Here is a 10,623-nt window from a genome sequence, read left to right as displayed (position 1 = left end):
GATATCAATAGAACCGTTATGTGGAAAGATAAAAAATATTAATAAAGTTAACAACAACAAAAAAATCACATTCATGACCAATTATCGAAAATTACGAACATTTCCGAATGTAGCCCGGAAACAGCCGAATCGGGCTGTGACGTCACAGCCAGGAAACAAAAGGTCGAGGCAGGTGCCATCGTTGTTTATCGAAGAGAGGGTTGCATTCGTGTTTTATCAAAAAATCACTAAAATGGTTCAAACTTGTCATGCTGTGTGGTGTACAAATAGCCATTTGTCACAATGTAGTACCAATGAGTTCCCGAACGCGAAAAAAAGAGCTGGACTACGCAGACAATGAGTAAAGTTCGTCCGTGCAAAGAGGGCTAATTTTGCAGACCCAGCCTCCGGCACGGTTTGTTTGGTGCGCATTTTACACCTGAAAGCTATTCAAACTAGACAAATTAAATTAGGTTTTGCCAAGAAATTGCTGCTGAAAGCAGATGTGGTGCCACCATACACGCGCAGCCACCTAAATGTCCCGAGATATCAAGAAAGAGGACGATGACTGGCACTGATGAGACCACCCCACCACCCCAGGCAAAGCAAAGGAGAGGAGCAGCCAAGCTCGAAATGGCCAGAGTGAGTACTCTTTTATAATAAAAAAGATATCACACATTGGATATAGGACTGGACACATGTATAAGTTATCGCTCGTAAAATATATACAACAAATCCTTTAATCCCATTCATATTTGTGTCTGTTGGCAGAGCGAAAACCTATGATAGCACAATTAATGATAATAATTCTATACTTTATTTTGCGGTCACGGTGTATAAGCTTCACAAAAAGAAAGGCAAAACAAACCATTTGGTGTTTCCAACATGATCTGTTGCCGGTGTTTCATCAGTGTGATTGCTCCCCTCAATGATCGTTTCATTAGGCTGCATTTGCTTTTGTTTGGGCTCAAATTGATAACCCAAAACACCAAAAAAAGGTTCATAACTCTCCTCGTCACCATTAGAAGAACGTTGGTTACGTCGGATTCGTCGCTGCAACTAGAAACAAAATTGTCCGTTATCATCGCCGCCATTCAGTACTTTGTCAGGACCCAAGCACTGAGCCGGATGTTTCCCAGTTGTGACGTCACACACACAATATGCTAGATTTCGGGGATCTGAGGCACCAGTCGTTTTTGCTTGACAATCGATGCAAATTTCATTCATTTTCATTTTCATCATTTTCTTGGGGTTGCGATTTGTGTAATTACACGAAGTGGCATGATATGAACCAAAAAGGCATGCGTTTATGGATAAATGATGGAATATTAGCATTTCCCCAGGTGTTTTAATACCCTTTAAGTCTAGTGATGCCTTTGATTTAACTACTGCATCTTTAGGTCTGTGGAAAAGGCATTTATAGTATTTTGGATTTCATCAGCATATAAAATATTGGCTTTTGGGTGTCCTTAAACAAGCATCATGATGGGGAAAACAAATGACAGCAGTTGCTGAAATGGTTATATTTGAATTGGATTATGTAAGAGCAAATGACCTAATGCAGTGACATAATGATGCTAACAAATGTTTTCATTTTTTGGGGGGGTTGCATCAGTTTAGTGCTCTGGTGATGTCACTAAATTTTTTAGACTCTAGAATATCTTTGGGTTGCGGGGCGTAAAACATGATCATTATTGTAAAACGTAATTAAAATGGTTGAAATATGACAAACCCAACTTTCAAATTGGATATTTACTAATGTCCATTCTTTGTTACATAATCTTAGAATATGAGGTGGTGGAAAGAAAAATGCTTGAGGGATGCATCCTGCAAGTGTTTGAAGCCCATGGCATGGTGTTTGTTGTGCATGCAGCCAACAGCTGTTTTTCCACTCATTGGTGAGCAAGGTCAGAGGGTGATGGGATAGACTTTTAACAACCTCCTGTACCACCCGTACATACTTTGCCATGCAGCTCAACAGGGCCACAGCACAGATGGCAGACCATGTCCCTCGGGTGGAAGGAGCCCATTCGTGCCACCCTCCCCCTAGCTTTGAACTTGACTCACTGTCCCTACACCTCATTCCCTCCCCCCTTTTTTTTTCGACCATAAGAAGGCTGCCTTGCTATCTAGCCCCGTCATCGCTTTCCTCCCTGAATATTCTTTGATGTTTGGAGAGTTTGTTTATTTCCATGAGTGACTTTCTGACTGATGGGCCCAGCACTGGTAGAGCAGCAGAGCAATTATGAAATGCTGCGGTTAGTGAAGCATTGCATGTGGAAAATCAACACCTCGGGAGAATTTGATGAAATGCCACTGCTGGGTGACGTGGGGTTCATACGAAGGGGGTTTCATGTCAATTCTATCAATCTTCTGCGTTTATAAAATACTTTTTAAACTTCTGGTTGAGTCTGGCATGGAGTGCACATCAAAATTCAAGAATTTCTATAGGTTGTACAATTTGGAATCCTACAACCCCTAGCAAAAAGTATGGAATCACCAGTCTCGGACGAGCACTCGCTCAGATATTTTATCATGTAGAACAAACTCAGATAAAAAGTTTGAAAAAATAATGAATTAGTTCAAAAGTGTCTTTAGCATTCAGAAACACTAAACACTGAAAGAAAGAAATAAAAACATTGTGGTGGTCAGTAAATGTTACTTTTATAGATCAAGTGCAGAGAAATATAAATGGAATCACTCCATTCTGTGGAAAAAAATATGGAATCATGAGAAACAAATAACAATCAAAACACATCTCTAGTATTTAGTAGCACCACCTCTGGCTTTTATGACAGCTTGCAGTCTCTGAGGCATGGACTTGATGAGTATTCCTCATCAATTTGGTGCCAACTCTCTTTCGTTGCAGTTGCCAGATCATCCTTGCAGGTCGGAGCCTTGCTGTGGATTTTTCCATTTCCACCACAGGTTTTCAATAGGGTTGAGATCTGGGCTATTTGTAGGCCATGACCAGTGTTGTTAATAACGGCGTTAGAATATAACGGCGTAAGTAACGGCGTTATTTTTTTCAGCAATGAGTAATCTAATTAATTACTTTTCTCATCTTAGCAACGCCGTTACCGTTACTGAGGTGGGAAAGGCGTGCGTTACTATGCGTTACTAAGTTGGTTGAATAAAAAAAGTCTGAGAGAGACGGACTCACAGAGACGAGAAAGCAGAGTAGGAGTGGGGAAGACGCCGTTGCAAACGCGATGCTAGGTTGCTCCAATAATACCTGAGTGTAGCCATAGCCTACAAATTACGCCCACATGATACGGTAGATATCGCAATTGACAGACATGGCTGCATTGGCAACATGTTTTAAGGACTACATGCGTTAGTAAACAGCCGCCATCTTAAAGCAGTAGACCTCGCAGGAAGGCTCTGATGTAGAGATCCTTCCTAGCGAACCTAAGTAACTTTTTTTATTTTTATTTTAAAATGCTCCTAAATCGGCAAAATCTTGACTTAAATCTATCTTTAAATAATGAAACAGTTTTAAAACTTACACATGTTGATTGTTGAAAGTAGACAGAAGGGAACTAATGCAATAACGGGAGCAATTTTAACAACTTTAACGGTTGATTCACAACTTTAAATGACTTCCACACATAGCAAAGGTTACTATCTAGTTATCGCAATACCCTTGTGTCTAGTTAAGTGGAGGGTAAAGAATTGGGCTAGGGCCAATTGTCCCCAAAACCCTTTAAACTTCACATTGTGTGACCTGTTTTTTTTTTTTTTTTTTTTTTTTTTTTTTTTTTTTTTTTTGAGAAAAAAACATGAAAATGATCACTAGTTATTTTGCCAAGTAACTATTTACTCTTACATTCAGGTAACTGAGTTACTAACGCAATTACTTTTTGGGAGAAGTAATTTGTAACTGTAATTAATTACTTTTTTTAAAGTAAAATTAACAACACTGGCCATGACATTGTCTGAAAGAGTCTTTCTCCAAGGAATGCTTTAACAGTTTTAGCTCTGTGACATGATGATGTGTCATCTTGGAAAATGACAAACATATTTTCAATTGAAGGGATAAGAAAGCTGTCAAAAATTTCAATGTAAACTTGTACATTTATTGAAGATTTAACCACAGTTATTTCTCCAGGGCATTTTCCTGACATACAGTATAGCCCCATATCATCAAGGACTGAGGGAATTTTGAGGTTTTCTTCAGGCAGTCATCTTTGTAAATCTCACTGGAACGGCACCAAGCAAAAGTTCCAGCATCATCACCGTGTCCAATGCAGATTCTTGACTATTGACACCTTGTCCAATGCAGATTCTTGACTCTTGACAATGTGATGATGACCATAAAGCTTTTCAGCAGATAGAAGCATGAAATGGTCCGAAATCTCCTGCTAGCTAGCTGCATTGACCCTGCCCTTGATAAAACACAGTGGACCAACACCAGCAGCTGGCATGGCACCCCAGGCCATGACTGACTGTGGGTACTTGACACTGGGCTTCAGGCATTTTGGCATTTCCTTCTCCCCAGTCTTCCTCCAGACACTGGCACCTTGATTTCCGAATGACATCCAAACTTTGCTTTCATCTGAAAAAAGTACTTTGGGCCACTGAGCAACAGTCCATTCCTGCTTCTCTGTAGCCCAGGTCAGGCGCTTCTGCCGCTGTTTCTGTGGCTTGACCTGGGGAATGCGGCACCTGTAGCCTATTTCCACGGTGGCTCTGGGTGTTTCTATTCCAGACTCACTCCACTGCTTCCACAGATCCCCCAAGGTCTGGAATCGGCCCTTCTCCACAATCTTCCTCAGGGTTTTGTCACCTCATCTGGTTATGCAGCGTTTTCTGCCACAATTTTTCCTTCCCACAGAGCTCCCACTGAGGTGCCTTGATATAGAACTCTGGGAACAGCCTACACTAAAGTGCCTGTAACAGCATAAAAACAATCCTAAATAGTATTATGTGAATTAGAATCATATTTTGAGACGACTCGACTATATATAAGAATTTGTCAAAGCGCAGATGACGAAAAGTTAGTATTTTAATCTGCCATTTAGACCCTCCTGTCATTATAGTGCTCTAGCGTCTCCAGCTGTATGATGACCTCGGCAGGGTCACAATTTCATCCGATTTAGAATTCAGCCCATTTAGGGGGAAGATTCAGAACGAGGAATATACGACACAGAGCAGCAAAATATCATCATTGTGTCAATCTTGCCAGTATTTTTACAGGATATTCTTTTTATCTAAGTATTTTCCCCCAATTGCTAAATAAATGGTATGGTCATGACAAATAACAGTCTTGTGCTAAATGGGATATGAAGTACTAAAAATGTATTTGTTCAGTACGACAGGTCAAAATCACTGCATAATGGTCAAAACTGCCGACTTCTCCCTCTCCCGAACGGTATTTTATGCCACCGGAGTTTGTCTGGCTTTTGTCATTTCCCTGCCCTGGCTTCGGAGAAGGAGGAAAGAGCATAAACAAAACAGGAGGCGTGACAGCTAGCCGACAGGCTAACCCGAACCGAGCACCTTTTTCAAGTCAAATTCTCGCCTTTCGGACTCATGTCACACACGGTGGCGGGGCTGATTGTCTTGACCGATCGGCCAGCCCTCGGCGGTGTGCAGGTTTCGGCTCGCCACACCCCTGCTGCGGGCAGGAGTGCTCGTTGCTGTTGACGTAGCTGGAGGATGACGGCCGGACAAACCGGCCGACGTCGCAGCGGGGGTCTGCTCGATGCCAAGCCGAGGAAAGCGCATTCTTGGTGGGCACGCCTATATCGGCTGGCCACCATGGTGTGCGACAAGCCGCGGGTCGTGTGGCCTTCTCGGTGGACAGGGAGTATTTTCAACCACAAAATACAAGCCACCTCCTTATTAAAATGTGTGGGATCATCCCAGTATTTGACATGATATAAAACAAGTAGCTTACTCACCTCACAATGGTCCCAAAGTTGTCGGACTCGTTATTGCCATTGTCCGCCGTGAACGGGAGGGGTATCATTGAAGGCAATTAAGAAGAATGTGTTAGCAACATTGGCATCGGAAATGGCACTTAAATAGATGAATATGGTTAGCATATCTTTATCTTGGCTGCTCAGTACATTTAGTTACTTTAGGTTTTACTGTACAGTGGTTGATATTGTTCTACTTTTATGACCGACAAGAACATTATGAGTGATTCATCAATTGACTGCCTTCAGCAAGCCCTTTTTCCCAACCGTCACAAAGGGTGAGTAGTTTAATTTTAGACTTTTTCAAATGCATTACCCCTCTATCACAAATGGTGATTAGTTCTAAATTATGGGAAAAATTGAAACAGGAACGGTTTTCCCTAAAGATACACGATAATATCGGCTACCGATAATTATCGGCCGATAATGGCAATTATGACGTCACACAGATAATACAGATAATAAAAAAATCAACCGATAATGCAATCCGATAATTATATACTTGATTTAGCCTCCAAATGTGCGCAACCAAGCAGTTTTCTCCACTTCTTCACTGCCGCCTGCTCAACCCCTCCCCTCTCTGAAGCCCCTGTGGGAGGAGGGGTTTAGGAGTACAGCGTCATAGAGGAGGCGGTGTTACACATCAGTGTTGACTGTTGAGGCGCTCTCACTGGCGTGCGTTTCTTTTCCCGTGTGTGAAATGACGCTCTCGCCATTTACAAAACAGTTCCTCAAGGCGTAAAGAAAGCATCCTCATTGAACACCACTAGCATTAACCCAGCAGCCATTTAAAACTGCATCACAATGATTTTTGGAACGAATACGAGGCTGCTGCTAGCACGAATGCTAAAGCTATTGTTAACAAATAAACTATAAAGGAAGCTACGGGGCTTGTGACGATACAGAGACGCTGCGGTCCTCCGGGAGTCGGGGTGTTTGGGAATGCAGCCCAAAGCGAGTGGTAAACTCCCATCTATGGCTAAACACCTCACGAGATCGATAGTTGACAAGTAGCTGTCTTCCGACGGAGCCCGCCGGTCCGGCAGGCCGCCGCCTCGCCCTAGGCGGGTAGCGCATGAGAGCAGAGCCATGCACCGAATGCGCCGCAGCGAGCCGGCGGGGGCGGGCGGATATCCGGTACGAACTTAGCTGCCGCCGCCAGTCCGGTTCAAGACAGAGGCCTAGCACGGGTGCTAATTTGGCAGCCGGGCGGACTGAAGGGCACAGGCGGGAGGAAATTCCCGAAATGACCCGATAGCCAAACCCCTGGATGAAAAAATAATGCAGTTTATACGACCACGATTCTTCGTGAAAGACATGCCGATCACATCAGTTACCACGGACCACGGACATTTACACAGGTGATGTCAACAAACCGTGTTCATCATGACGCCACAGTGGTTAGTTGATAATTGTAACATGCACCAAATTACACAAATAAGTCATCCAGTCAGTAATGCATTCAGTACGCTTTAAATTTATGACGTCTTAATCAGATCATTCTTCTTAAATCTAGTCAAATAATTTTCCCCATCTTGTTTGAGTGTTGAAGACTAGTTGAATGCGCCGGATTATTCCACTTACTTGAACTAAATATTGCAATTTGTTCTTATTAAGCCCAAACATCTAAAAAAATTAGTCATTTTTCACCTAAATCAAGAAAAAAATTGCTTTCAAAGAATGTTTTGAACCATACATACTCTTGAATAAAGAACATTTCTAACAAGTTTTTTTTTTTTTTTTTTTTTAGGATTATGTATAATAATTTATTGCTTAAAATAAGGCTGTTAAGCTTATTTTCCAGCTGGCCATTTTTCTTCAAGAAATCTGAGTGAAATATATTTGAAGTGCTGGCAGTTAATTTAACTTATTTCCAATAGATTTACACTGAAAACAAGGGACTTTAACTAGTCTTAAGGAGCTGTGTTTTTGCTGTGTAGTAATGTTATACTTTAGGAATGGCACACTTTTAAAGCCATTTTTGTGCAACTTATGTATTTACTCTGTAAGTAATTGTTGCCAAAAGTTTACCATTACACAATGTCAGACAATCTGTCTTTATTTAGATGTTGGAATTTACTAGTACTACTACTTCTACTTGTTCACATTTGATGTTGGAAAAAAAAGAGCAATATTATTTTTGCACAGCAATATTTTATCTTGTGTATACTTTAAAATTTTACATAAATCTTTAATAAAATTATCGGCTTGACATTATCGGTTATCGGTTGGAACGGGGAGGAAATTATCAGTTATCGGTATCGGCTGAAAAATGCATTATCGTGCATCACTAGTTTTCCCCTTAATATTTTTCTTATTTCACACAAAGTTTTGACTTTCTCCTGGTTGTGTAATTATGATGATAAACCTAAATTGACCACATGTCAAAATGAAGACATTAACACATGCAATCATGTGTCACATCCCAGATTGTGCGTGGGTGACAGGAAATGGCGCTGGAAAAAATTGCTCTTTTCCAGTTGTCGTCGTAGCCCTTTTGCTCTCTATGGTTTGTTATTCGCTGGAATTGCTTGTCAGCTACTTCTGTCGGTTTGGAGTTTTTTCCTCCCTTTTTTTAATTTAAATCCAAGTCTCCTTCTTCTGTGGCTCTGCACCTCCTTTTTTGATTTACTGTAATTGTCGGACTATAAGCCACTTTTTTCCCCTCATTTTGAATCTTGCGGCTTATTTGTTTATTTATTTGGGTTAATAGGTAACGCTTTATTTGACAGTGGCATCATAAGACTGTCATAGGACCGTTTTAACTATGACATGATACTATCATGGGCATTACTGAATGCTTATGACAGATGTCATTAAGTGTCATCCGGCAAATTATGTCACTATTTACTCCATTTATGTCTGGTTCGGATCTTCCACCAATGAGACGTCGCAGCAGTAATCACATGACTCCATTATACCAATGAAGTTTGCCATTCTATGATCACGCCAGCCTGTTCATTCACGTGGTGTAATTACAGTTGGGCTGCAGTTATCGATTATTTTAGTAGTAGATTAATCGATGAACTACCGTAATTTTCGAACTATAAGCTGCTACTTTTCCTTCATTTTGAATCCTGTGGCTTACAGTCCATTCATTCATTCATTCATTCATTTTCCATGCCGCTAGTTCCTCACGAGGGTCGCGGAGGTGCTGGAGCCTATCCCAGCTAACTTCGGGCAGTAGGCAGGGGACACCCTGAATTGGTTGCCAGCCAATCGCAGGGCACAAGGAGACACACAACCATTCACACACAAACTCACAACTATGGACAATTTAGAGTGTTCCATCAGCCTACCATGCATGTTTTTGGGATGTGGGAGGAAACCGGAGTTCCCGGAGGAAACCCACACAGGCACTGGGAGAACATGCAAACTCCACACAGGAAGGCCAAAGCCCGGGATTGAATCCTTGATCTCAGAACTGTGAGGCAGACGTGCTAACCACTCAGCCACCGTGCCGCCGGCTTACAGTCCAGTGCGGCTTATTTGTTGATTTATTTGGGTTAATAGGTAACACTTTATTTGACAGCGGCGTCATAAGACTGTCATAGGATAGTCATAATTATGACATGACACTATCATGGGCATTACTGAATGCTTATGAAAGATGTCATTAAATGTCGTCCGGCAAATTATGTCGCTAACTCCAACTATGTCTAGCTTGGATCTTTTACATCCATTCAAAAGTGAGATCATTTGCCGGATAACACTAAATGACATCTGTTATAAGCATTGGTTAATGCTCATGACAGTGCCATGTCATGATTAAGATTGTCTAATGGCAGTCAATGGCGTCATTGTCAAATAAAGTGTTACCAAATACCCTAACTAGCAATTAATGAAACAACTGGAACAATAACTGAAGAAATGATTAGCACAGAACATGAATTTTATTGTTATTTACATCTGTAGGGCTGCAATACATGCTAGGAGGCAGTTGGAAAACAATAGTGTTGACAGCAGGTGCCAGTTGACTGTCTCCCCAAGGGAGCAGTGATAGCCAAATGAAGCTTCTTGAAGCAATGAAGCTTTGCAGCCAATTGGTTTAAAGCTTCATAGTGGTGCACTTCGTAATGACAGTCATATGATGCCGCTGTCAAATAAAGTGTCAACAATTAATATCTTTTGGTGTACATATCCTATAATACAGTGAGGACAGCTGTGGCTTATAGTCCAGTGTGGCTTATCTATGAATAAATGCCATTTTCGTGCCAAATTTGGTGGGTGGTGGCTTATAGTCAGGTGCACCTTGTAGTGCGAATATTATGGTAGTTAGTTCGAATAATCGAGTACTTGTATAAGGACCATAAAAACTTAAAATACCTGAGGTGAGCTTCAAACAGTATAGAAAAATAAATAAATAAATAGAAGAGGATAGAGAACAACAAAAGAACAATTGGCTTAAATGCCATAATATGCGAAGTTTTTTTTTTTTTTTTTTTTTTTTTTTTTTTAATGCTCTTAACGAATGGTTCAAACACATTTTCCCTCACAAAACGGCTGAATATCTCTATAAACTAAATTACGAACTTATGTTGGTTTTAACAGGGATCAGATGGATTATGCCAAGTGAAATGAGCCATATTCCCTGTTGCCACGACAGGTAGTGTAGCCACCCAAATCATTAAAACTAAATGCAAACCCCTTTCATAACAAACATCACGCCACTTTAATCAAACGAATACTCGATGCAGCAAAATTTATTTAGAATATATTT

This window comes from Corythoichthys intestinalis, chromosome 20 (assembly GCF_030265065.1).
Source record: "Corythoichthys intestinalis isolate RoL2023-P3 chromosome 20, ASM3026506v1, whole genome shotgun sequence".
In the NCBI taxonomy this organism is placed as follows: Eukaryota; Metazoa; Chordata; class Actinopteri; order Syngnathiformes; family Syngnathidae; genus Corythoichthys; species Corythoichthys intestinalis.
The sequence above is the reverse complement of the archived record's forward strand: the minus strand, read 5'-3'. Positions refer to the sequence as shown.